At 49.7% G+C, this 11,244-nt stretch overlaps 1 non-coding gene and 1 pseudogene across 1 annotated transcript; both read left to right on the plus strand.

Annotated features, from left to right (window-relative positions):
* Positions 1 to 7,231: 7,231 nt before the first annotated feature.
* On the plus strand, positions 7,232 to 7,397 carry LOC125974390 (U1 spliceosomal RNA). Its single transcript, XR_007483517.1, has one exon. It is a non-coding gene; the product is annotated as a U1 spliceosomal RNA (small nuclear RNA).
* Positions 7,398 to 9,488: 2,091 nt separating this feature from the next.
* LOC125974400 (U5 spliceosomal RNA) lies at positions 9,489 to 9,573 on the plus strand (annotated as a pseudogene).
* Positions 9,574 to 11,244: the final 1,671 nt, after the last annotated feature.

Raw genomic sequence — 11,244 nt, forward strand, 5'->3', positions numbered from 1 at the left:
TGTCACCGTGGCGGGGGGTATACGTCGGCATCGGAGCGTCTGCCAACGTCTGAGACCGGCTGGCAGTTTATCGGAGGTGTCGAGTGCGGTGCCGCTGGAGCTCACTCACCAGCTGGTGTTAGGGCCACAGAATGAAGGCCAAGGAGAAGAATAGAAAGAGAAACAGAAACTTCTCCTCCAATTGTTTGATTTGTCTCTTCTGAGCTTCGATGAATTCTTTCAGCTCTTTGTTCCTCTAGGACGGACAAATGGAAAGTGGCATTCAAAAGCCAGTAAGCGTGCAAGTAAGTGCCGGGCTGGCTTTGGGCCCTTACCTGTTGCGCGCTGTGCAGCAGATCCATTCTCTCTTGGAGGATGCAAGCGTCGCGCTCCCTCAACTCGCACATCAGGGCTCGCTTCCATTGGTCCACGGCGCTCCTAAGCTCTTCTCTCTGATCCGCCGTCAGCACGTCATTCACGCCAGCGTGGCTGGCTTTTTCGCCGTCCGTGGCGGGGCAGTCCCGCTGCGGTAGCGCCTCGTACAACATGGCCTCCAGCTCCAGGATCCTCTGGGCCGCAATCCTCGTCCATCAGTGGTCCGGCGGGAGATTTGAGGGCGACTTACCTTATGAGCCTGGTCCATGGAACGCTTCCTGAAGTCCAACTCTTCATCCAGGTAGCCCTTCTGCTTACAGAACATATCCTAGCACAGCTCAAGGTCAGAATTGTTGGGGCACATTGCCGGAGTTCCCCTTGGCTGATGTCGCGTGTCTGTCTACCTTCTCACTTTCAATGTCCAACATCTACTGTTGAAGTGCTGACTTGGTCACTTTGATGTATTCTAACCACTGAGGAAAGGCTGCTGTCACATAAGCAGAATGCGAGAGCGTGCGTGGACGTGCGCGTTACCTTCTCGGCTAGGGTGAGAAGGGTCCTGGCGTGAATCATGACCACCTGCTCCTCGTTGGCGAGATTCTGCAAGAGCCCAAAGGCACAGCGTCAACTGTTAGGGTTTTCCAGGTTATCTTTATCGTAGGATTATGTTGGAATGTAAACTATAATGATTAAATCAATCTTGTCTTGCCCTCACAATGCAGAGTAAGATGAAGTGGTTGCTTCCTCTGCTTGATTGACCAGCTGCAGGGGAAGCAATCAAAGTTGTTCTGTTTCCCACAACAGTGTAAAACACCCCCTGCTCTGATCTTATCAGAGGCCGGGGGTACACCAAACCTGTCCACTCTCACCCCCACTCTGTTCCTCCTAATAAATATGCCCTTGCAGGAAGGAGACTTTTAGATTTCATTCCTGTAGCGAGTGATCTCTCCACCTGCAGGTGTCTAAAAGAACTTGCTTGTCTCCCGTGTGGTTCTTGCAAAATAAGTTGGAGTGAGCAAATCTCTAACGTTTTGGTGCCGAAACCCGGGATCCCTCATACCCATCATCTGGCTGACGGAGGACGACGCGCTGTACACCGTCGACGGGCCAGCGTCCATTAGCCGGACCTGGTAAAGAAAGACCTGGGAAGGAAATTCTTCGCTGGGCCAGCATCTTAGGTCTGCCTTCGTCTGACAGAGGTGGATTGACGGGACCCGGCAGTGCAACGAACCAGGGGACAAGTAAGTTAAAGGCCTGAAGTTGTGTGATTGTGTTGTTGTGAAACGCGTATAAAAAAAAAAAAAAAAAAAAACACAGGTGCACGTGAGATTCGGCTTTGGTTTGTCCGAGCTATGAGATACGGCTTTGGTTTGTCCGAGCTATGAGATACGGCTTTGGTTTGTCCGAGCTATAAGATTCGGCTTTGGTTTGTCCGAGCTATGAGATTCGGCTTTGGATTGTCCGAGCTATGAGATTCGGCTTTGGTTTGTCCGAGCTATGAGATTCGGCTTTGGTTTGTCCGAGCTATGAGATACGGCTTTGGTTTGTCCGAGCCATGAGAAAAATACAAAGCGCTGGAGTTTGTGTAATTGAGAGTGTGACTGGTAGGATAAATTGACTAAATAGCAGTTCTAGCATTGATCCACGGCAATAATACAGGCTAGTAATTTGTTGAAAGGTCAATTTAAACCTGCATTGAGGATCCTCAAAGAAATAAATAAGTAATAATAGTAATAATAATAATAATAATATTTTTTGAGACAAAGAGATTGTAAAACCTAAAATTACTAGAATTAAGATGGGAAATAAAAACGGTAAATCTCTACCTCTTGACGGAGATGAGAAGTACATGGCGAGTAGATTTCTTAATTGTATGCAATATATGCCGAAGTGGAAGAAAAAGTATGGAGTAGAAAGGAAGTTGAGAAATCAAGTGGTAAAGAAATGCAACTTGCTTCTAGAAGATAAATAAATAAAATAAGAATGTGCTGTCCTCGTGTGCATGGGAGGGACCAGCTCATGATCGACCACAGGAAATGGCCAGCCTGTGACGAATCATTGGTGCTGGGAACTACCTTTTGCGTGCGAGAGCTCTGCATGTGTGTGTGTATATGTTAAAATGATGAACATTGGCTAAAGTTTTAAAGTTTTTCAGCGTCGCAGGACCCGCGAACGTCGCCAGACATCCAAGCCAGCTGCGTCGGACCCGCGATCGTCCCTGGCTCCGCTCCCTCTGCTGCGGCGCGTGATGGCTCTTGCCGCCGCGCACAGCCCCGCCTTCCGAATGTCGCCGATCACTGTACGGACTTTGTGAGTGGCCGCCGATCGCGGTACAGACTTCCCAAGGCGCCGCCCCAGTGCGGTTGTGTTTCCCCGAGTTTCCGCGGAGTGCGGTTCTGTTTCCCCAAGTCGCCGCCCGTGTGCTGTTGTGTTCCCCAAGTCGCCGCCCGAGCGCGGTTCTGTTCCCGAAGTCACCGCCAGAGTGCGGCTCTGTCCCCTAGGTCACCGCCAGAGTGCGGCTCTGTCCCCTAGGTCACCGCCAGAGTGCGGATCTGTCCCCGCAGTCACCGCCCGAGTGCGGATCTGTCCCCGCAGTCACCGCCCGAGTGCGGTTCTGTCCCCGCAGTCGCCGCCAGAGTGCGGATCTGTCCCCGCAGTCGCCGCCAGAGTGCGGTTCTGTCCCCGCAGTCGCCGCCAGAGTGCGGATCTGTCCCCGCAGTCGCCGCCAGAGTGCGGATCTGTCCCCGCAGTCGCCGCCAGAGTGCGGATCTGTCCCCGCAGTCGCCGCCAGAGTGCGGATCTGTCCCCGCAGTCGCCGCCAGAGTGCGGATCTGTCCCCGCAGTCGCCGCCAGAGTGCGGATCTGTCCCCGCAGTCACCGCCAGAGTGCGGATCTGTCCCCGCAGTTGCCGCCAGAGTGCGGATCTGTCCCCGCAGTCGCCGCCAGAGTGCGGATCTGTTCCCCGAAGTCGCCGCCAGAGTGCGGTTCGGTTCCCCCAAGTCACCGCCCGAGTGCGGTTCGGTTCCCCAAGTCGCCGCCCGAGTGCGGTGCGGTTCGGTTCCCCAAGTCGCCGCCCGAGTGCGGTGCGGTTCGGTTCCCCAAGTCGCCGCCCGAGTGCGGTGCGGTTCGGTTCCCCAAGTCGCCGCCCGAGTGCGGCGCGGTTCGGTTCCCCAAGTCGCCGCCCGAGTGCGGCGCGGTTCGGTTCCCCATGTCGCCGCCCGAGTGCGGCGCGGTTCGGTTCCCCAAGTCGCCGCCCGAGTGCGGCGCGGTTCGGTTCCCCTAGTTTTTTTTTTTTTTTTGGGACGTCGGGAGACGTCCCTTGTGGGGGGGGTTCTGTCACGTCTCGCCCCCAACTGCTCCACTATGTGTCTGTCTTGGTTTCTGTCTGTGTATTCGCCCCTCCCCTCCTGTGTGCCCATGATCAGTGTGATTGTTCCCACCTGCCTCTCGTTACCTGTCGTGTATAAAAGTCCTGTCTGCCCCTCTCTCCCTGTCGGATCATTGGTTTTGGTTTTGGTTGCTGTCGTTCGGTGTTGGCGTGCTGTCTTGGTGCCGTCGTGTCCTGCTGTCTTCTTGTTTCACGTCCTGGTCAGTCAAGTTATTGTTTAGGTCATGTCAGTTTACCGAGTCTGTATTTTGAGTTGCTTCGGTGGACCCTGGTCCGGGCTGCACTTGGTCGTCCTGCTCCATGCTCCACACCCGACCGTGACATATTTTCCTCTTTCAATTTGATGATACACTAGACATGAATACCTGTTTAGATTTGAAATCTTATCCATTAGGCCAGATAGCCATACAGGAAATTCTGACAAGTGATAGCAGTGCAATGATTTTTGAGCATACACAGTAAATCTACAGCCTAGATTCAAGTGGAGTTAACTGACTGGATCAGAAGATTAAGGGGTTCAAGTCCCTTCGTTGTCAATTTAATGAATGTCAAGAGGAAAGTAGCCTAGTGGATAATGTGTCTAACATTAAATAATAGTTTTTATTTTGTTTCTGCATTACCCAATACATCTCCTTCACATTGTGACACATTCTCCCATTATCTGTCTGTGTTAGGTAGAGAAAAAGATTTTAAAGGAAAGGTACCGTAATTTCTGGACTATAAGCCGCGACTTTTTCCAAAATTTTGAACCCTGCGGCTTATAGTCAGGTGCGGCTTATATAAGATTTTTTTAGTGATTTTTGTGATGACTTGATCACTTTTATGCACTCGTAAAAACGCTGTGGACCACTGTTGTGCGGTATCTTGAAAAAAAAAAAAACAACAACAAAAATACTATTTTGAAACACTACTATGGCTGCTGCTTATTCTGGCTGTGTTGCTTGTGACTATTATGAGCTTTAGTAGGAATGCACGCTAGGTGACCTGCGTCAAAGGGCTCCAAACCCTTTCTCTTAGAGATTACACAAAGCAGTGGCGCTGTTTGGACCATCTGCATTGTATTAAAACCCAATCAATTAGCATTTAAATTCAATTCTTCTGACATTTTGCTCACCAAAAACAAGTTGTAATGAATGTGAACTTTTAATGCATTTTATTCAGAAGGTTACTTTGAACCCTGAGGCTTAAATGGCGGCGAGGCGTATTTATGGATTTTTACGGCTTTCTGTGTACTGTCTTTCTTTGTAAAAAAACTCATGTGCACGTGCGGCTTATAGTCCGGTGCGGCTTATGTAAGAAAAAAACTAAAATATCCCTGAATTTTAGCTGGTGCGGCTTATAGTCCGGTGCGGCTTATAGTCCAGAAATTACGGTAAGTATTGTTGTGTTGTGTTTTGTTGTATTGTGTGTTGTCATTACCGTATTTTCTGGACTATAAGTCACGTTTCTTTTCATAGTTTGGGTGGGGGGGCGACTTATACTGAGGAGCAACTTATACGTGATTTTTTGTCACAAATTTTCAAAATAAAAAAAAAAAACGAAAAATGGATAAACGAACCGTGATGTAGCAAGGGATTACTGTAGTTTGAACTGCAAGTGACATCAGCGGCGCGGCGGTTGTTTACTTAAAGGACAAAGGATTCGATCACGGGATGACGAAGATGACGAAGGGCCCCATGTACTACCGGCATCTTTAGTGGCTTTGCTTGTAAGTGACACAGAGGACGGAGAGTTTTTTTTTCCCAATGATCATCACACACACATCTGGGTGTGGTGAGATTTGTCCTCTGCATTCAACCCATCCCCGTGTGATTTTGATCCATCCCCTGGGGGAGAGGGGAGCAGTGAGCAGCAGCGGTGCCGCGCTCGGGAATCATTTGGTGATCTAACACCCAATTCCACCCCTTAATGTTGAGTGCCAAGCAGGGAGGCAATTGGTCCCATTTTTATAGGTATGACCCGGCCGGGGTTTGAACCCACAACCTTCCAGTCTCAGGGCGGACACTCTACCACTAGTTTGAAGGATTTAATGATTTGGAGTGACACAGAAGGTTTGAAAAACTATTATATGTTTCACGCACACCCGGTCCTATTCTATGGAGCTCTCTTCGACCTCTGTGGCTGGAAGTGCCACCTCCAGGGATGGAAGTCCACGCTGCCACACGCCTGGAAGTCGATGCCGGTGCTTGGGGCTGTGTGGCGGTGAACTGTTTATGTTATTGTTATTTGATATATTTGTCATTTTCAAAACTTGTTCAGGAAAAAAAATATTATTCAGTGGTAATGTTGGACGTTTTCAATAAATACAAATTCATACAGTTTTAGGGTTCTCAGGTTAAAAAAGGCAATGCATGCACGGGGGCCCCCAGGGCTGCGTGCTTAGTCCATTGCTCTTCACCCTGCTGACGCATGACTGCACTGCGACCTACAGCGACAACCGCATAGTGAAGTTTGCTGACGACACGACTCTGGTGGGTCTCATCACGAAGGGCGACGAGACTCGGTACAGGTCGGAAGTTGACCTTCTGACCATGTGGTGCAGGGACAACAACCTCCTGCTGAACGTCAATAAGACCAAGGAAATCGTTGTTGACTTCCGGAAGGGTCACACAACACACCTGCCGCTGATCATCGACGGTGCTGTGGTGGAGTGGGTGAGCTGCACCAAGTTCCTGGGGGTGCACATCAGTGAGGACCTCTCCTGGTCCGCAAACACCTCGTCACTGGCAAAGAAAGCTCAGCGCCGCCTGTACTTCCTGCGGAAGCTCAGGCGTGCATGTGCTCCTCAGGCAGTCCTGTCTACATTCTACCGTGGCACCATTGAGAGCGTCCTCACCAGTTGCATCGCTGTCTGGGGTGGTAACTGCACTGAACAGAACTTGAAGGCCCTGCAGCGCATAGTGAATACGGCTGGTAAGATTATTGGTGCTTCGCTCCCCTCCCTGAAGGACATTTACACCTCCCATCTCGCCCGCAAGGCAACCTCGATTGCCAGAGATGTGAGTCACCCGGCTCACTCTTTGTTTGACCTTCTGCCCTCTGGGAAGAGGTATAGGAGCCTGCGCTCCCGCACCACCAGACTCGCCAACAGCTTCTTTCTCCAGGCTGTTAGGGCCCTGAACTCGCTACCCCCTTCTGCGTAGCGTGCGGCACTGTTGCGCTATTTTCTGGAATGTCTGCTGTACGCACACTTGCTCCTTTTTTTGCTCCTCTTATTTATTTATTTGTTGTGTTATTTATTCATTATTTATTCAGCACGCTTTTGTTATACTTGTTTACTTGTTTGTCTGTTGTGGGCCATGTCTTGTCACCATGGGATAGGGGGGAACGAAATTTCGGTTTCTTTGTATGTCTTCGGCATGTGGACAAATTGACAATAAAGCTGACTTTGACTTTGACTTTGACTTAAACAGTTCTACGAATCCTGTTTCATCCACTGAGTGTGTATGTGTGCCACACGTTTTTAGCAATTAAGCCCGTGACTGAAAATGGCGTGTGCGGTAAAGACGTCGGCCCATGATCAAGAAGGTGGTTCACCCCATGTGAGGCTCAGCCATTGCACTACGGTTGTGCTGACCTCTGCAAATTCCCCTACTGTGTGAATCTTGACTGCATTATTTCTGGTAGTGGGGGACTGTGTTCGCGCTCTCCTCTGGTCTTTCTGATGAAAACAAAAATTAAGCGCAGTAGTATGCACATGGAGTTTAAGTCTGCGATGCTGTGACACACTGAACACTTTTGATTATGTAATTAACTGTACTCTGGAACTGTGTGTCAGGGTTCTCCAGATTATTCTTATCGTATGATTATGTTGGAATGCAGCCTGTAATAAATAACCTAGCTAGATTAGTTTTATGCTTATGTTGGAATGCAACCTGTGATAAATCACCTAGCGTGTCCCATCCTACACAAAGTCGTAAAACACCCCTTGCTATGTTTTGACTAGAGGTCAAGGGCTTTCTCTATTCAGTCCACTCTTACCCCCACCCTGTTTCTCTTAATAAAAATGCTCTTGCAGGAGGCGAGAGTCAGACCTCCATTCGAACATCGCTGTACGCACAGCGACGAATGGACTCTCCACCTGCAGGTGTCTAAAGGGACTTACTCGTCTCCCGTGTGGTTCTTGCAAAATAAGTTGGACTGAGCGAATCTCTAACACTGTGCATTTGCTCGTTAAACTGTATTCACCAAATTAGCAAATGCAAAATTCAAAGTCAAAGTCAAAGTCTCCTTTATTGTCAATTCCTCCGCATGTCAAGACACACAAAGAGATCGAAATTACGTTTCTCACTATCCCAGGGTGACAAGACAGAGTTCACAACGCACATACAAGTAAACAACACAGGAAAAATAACATAAGAAGTCAACATCAATGAACAATAAGCGTGATAGCACGCTAGCCGCTCCCGATGCACAGCAGAGTCCGGTAAGATGACAGTCAACCAGGCCACTGTGAACACGAGCACACAGCAGGCACGCACTGTCCGGTTCGTGGATCCTATCAGGCGAACGCAACCCATCTTGTCGTCCCGCGAACGAACGTACGCCAGGAGAATGGAAGGCACGGATGGGCGAGCTGGGTTGGCCGCAAGCCTGGCCCGACGTCTCCGCGCTGGCCCCTCTTCCGCTGCCTCGCAGACCCGCTGCCGACGCATCCCAACAATGCTCCAGGACGGAGCAGTCCGAGCTCAGGACGCAGTCCAACCGGGGGAGGAAGAGCAGGCCAGTCCGGCATCGCTCCATGACGAAGCAGTCCGAGCGCTAACACCAGCAGCAAATCTCTCCGCACCAAAGTCCAGAACGCCATAAAACCCACTTCCGCCGATGTTGAGCAGAACATGCCCGCCGCACTAGTAGCACGACGTATCACACGAGACGAATACACACAAAACTGCCAGACAAACACTCAGTAAACACTCACAAAACACCGAACGGGACAGAGAGTGGCCGCTGCGTGTGCACGCGCCGCCATCTTGAACGGTAGTCTCTTTTCATTTCAATATGTAATTACCACGTTCCTGACTCGTCATATGATATGAACGTATCAAAACCTTTTTGTCGGCTGTAGGTCTGTCTTTTTAAGAATGCGCCCGATTGTTGTTCCTCATACATCACAAGTATGGATTTCTAGAAAACAACTTTTACTTTCTAAAGTAAAATGACAGAAATATTTTCTAATGTCAAATATCAAACGCCACCAACGCAGTGGAGGTGAATTACACTCCAAACCATGCCAGCAACGTCAAAAGCCTCAATTATTTGCGACACAAGGGAGACATAGAGCATTTCCGAAGTTTGAAAAATCATTTGAGAAATTACGATCGTATTTTGTTTCCCGATTTGTGTTGAATAAAGTTATGAAATTACAAATTTTCAAATAAAACACAGGGATGGGATCATTTCCCGTTCTCTCAGACCAAAAGTACACGTACCAAGACATACAACTGTTTTTACCATCAATAATCAAAATAGACGCCCAATATAATTGAAAGAACGAGCGCCATCAGTGTTCGATCAGATACCTACAATCCTGTGCGCCAACAATGTTTAAAGTAAGTGAGACATTAATGAACACAAAATACTCGTTTAAACATTCTATTTTGCTTGAGTCCTTGTAAGTATAGTAAATCCATCAACTTCTATTGTTTGTATTAGAAGGAATGGTTGCTGCAATTTGAGTGTGAGACCGCCTGTGAATTTAGTGAGACCAGCAGTGGGGTGGCCCGTTTTGACTCAGATTTTCAGATCACTCGTTTCTCTTCAGATCGAATAAATCTTTCGCCTTTTACTAAAGATTTCTGTGGAGAGGAACAATAAAGAGTATACCATTTCCGTGGAGAGGAACAATAAGAGTATATCTCAATTTGTTGATGCTCTGCGAAAGAATATCAATATTGCAACGGATAGCCGCCTATATCATACTCCGTGCAACAATCATACGTTCACATAATTTATACCGGCACGTGTGAACATGTTCACATAAACAGAGAAATTATGCCGAGTGCAGACAGACAATCACGTTTAAAACCTCGTTTATCATCCATCCATTTATCCATCCTATTCCGCTTATCCGGGTTGGGTCGAGGGGGAGACAGCTTTAGGAGGGACTCCCAGGCTTCCCTCTCCCCAGCCACTTCATCCAACTCAACCCGGGGAATCCCAAGGCGTTCCCAGGCCAGCCGAGAGACATAGTCTTTCCAGCACGTCCTGGATCGCCCGCGAGGTCTCCTACCGGTGGGACATGTCCGGAACACTTCCAAAGGGAGGCGTCCAGGAGGCATCCTGATGAGATGCCTGAGCCACCTCATCTGGCTCCTCTCACCGTAGAAGAGCAGCGGCTCTACTCCGAGTCCCTCCCGGATGACCAAGCTTCTCAAGGGAGAGCCCGGACACCCTGCAGAGGAAACTCATTTCGGCCGCTTGTATTCTGGATCTCGTTCTTTCGGTCACGACCCAAAGCTCGTGACCATAGTTGAGGGTAGGAGCGTAGATCGACCGGTAAATTGAGAGCTTTGCCTTTTGTCTCAGCTCTCTCTTCACCACGACGGATTAGTACAGAGTTCGCATTACTGCCGACGCTGCACCAAACCGCCTGTCGATCTCGCGCTCCATCCTGCTCTCACTCGTGAACAAGACCCAAAGATACTTGAACTCCTCCACTTGGGGCAGGATCTCATCCCCGATCCGGAGAGGGCATCCCACCCTTTTCCGACCGAGGACCATGGCCTCGGATTTGGAGGTGCTGACCCTCATCCCGACCACTTCACACTCGGCTGCGAACCACCCCAGTGAGAGCTGGAGATCACGGCTTGAAGAAGCCAACAGCACCACGTCATCTGCAAAAAGCAGAGACGCAATGCTGAGGTCCCAGAACTGGACCCCCTCAACGCCTTGGCTGCGTGTAGAAATTCTGTCCATAACCATTATGAACAGAATCGGTGACAAAGGGCAGCCTTGGCAGAGTCCAGCCCTCACTGGGAAAGAATCTGACTTACTGCCAGAAATGCGGACCAAACTCTGGTATTGGTGATACAGGGACCAAACCGCCCTTATCAGTTGGCTCAGCACCCCGTACTCCCGAAGCACCCTCCACAAAACTTCCCGAAGGACACGATTGAACCCCTTCTCCAAGTCCACAAAACACATGTGGACAGGTTGGGCGAACTCCCATGCCCCCTCGAGGATCCTGCCCAGGGTGTAGAGCTGGTCCACTGTTCCATGGCCAGGACAAAAGCCACACTGCTCCTCCTTAATCCGAGGTTCGACCTCCCGACAGACCATCATCTCCAGCACCCCTGAATAGACCTTACCAGGGAGGCTGAGGAGTGTGATTCCCCTATAGTTGGAACACAACCTCCGGTCTCCCGTCTTAAAGAGGGGAACCACCACCCCAGTCTGCCAATCCAGAGGCACCGTCCCCGATGTCCACGCAATGCTGTAGAGGCGTGTCAGCCATGATAGTCCCACAACATCCAGAGCCTTTAAAAACTCTGGGCGGATCT

This window comes from Syngnathus scovelli, chromosome 8, assembly GCF_024217435.2.
Source record: "Syngnathus scovelli strain Florida chromosome 8, RoL_Ssco_1.2, whole genome shotgun sequence".
Lineage (NCBI taxonomy): Eukaryota > Metazoa > Chordata > Actinopteri > Syngnathiformes > Syngnathidae > Syngnathus > Syngnathus scovelli.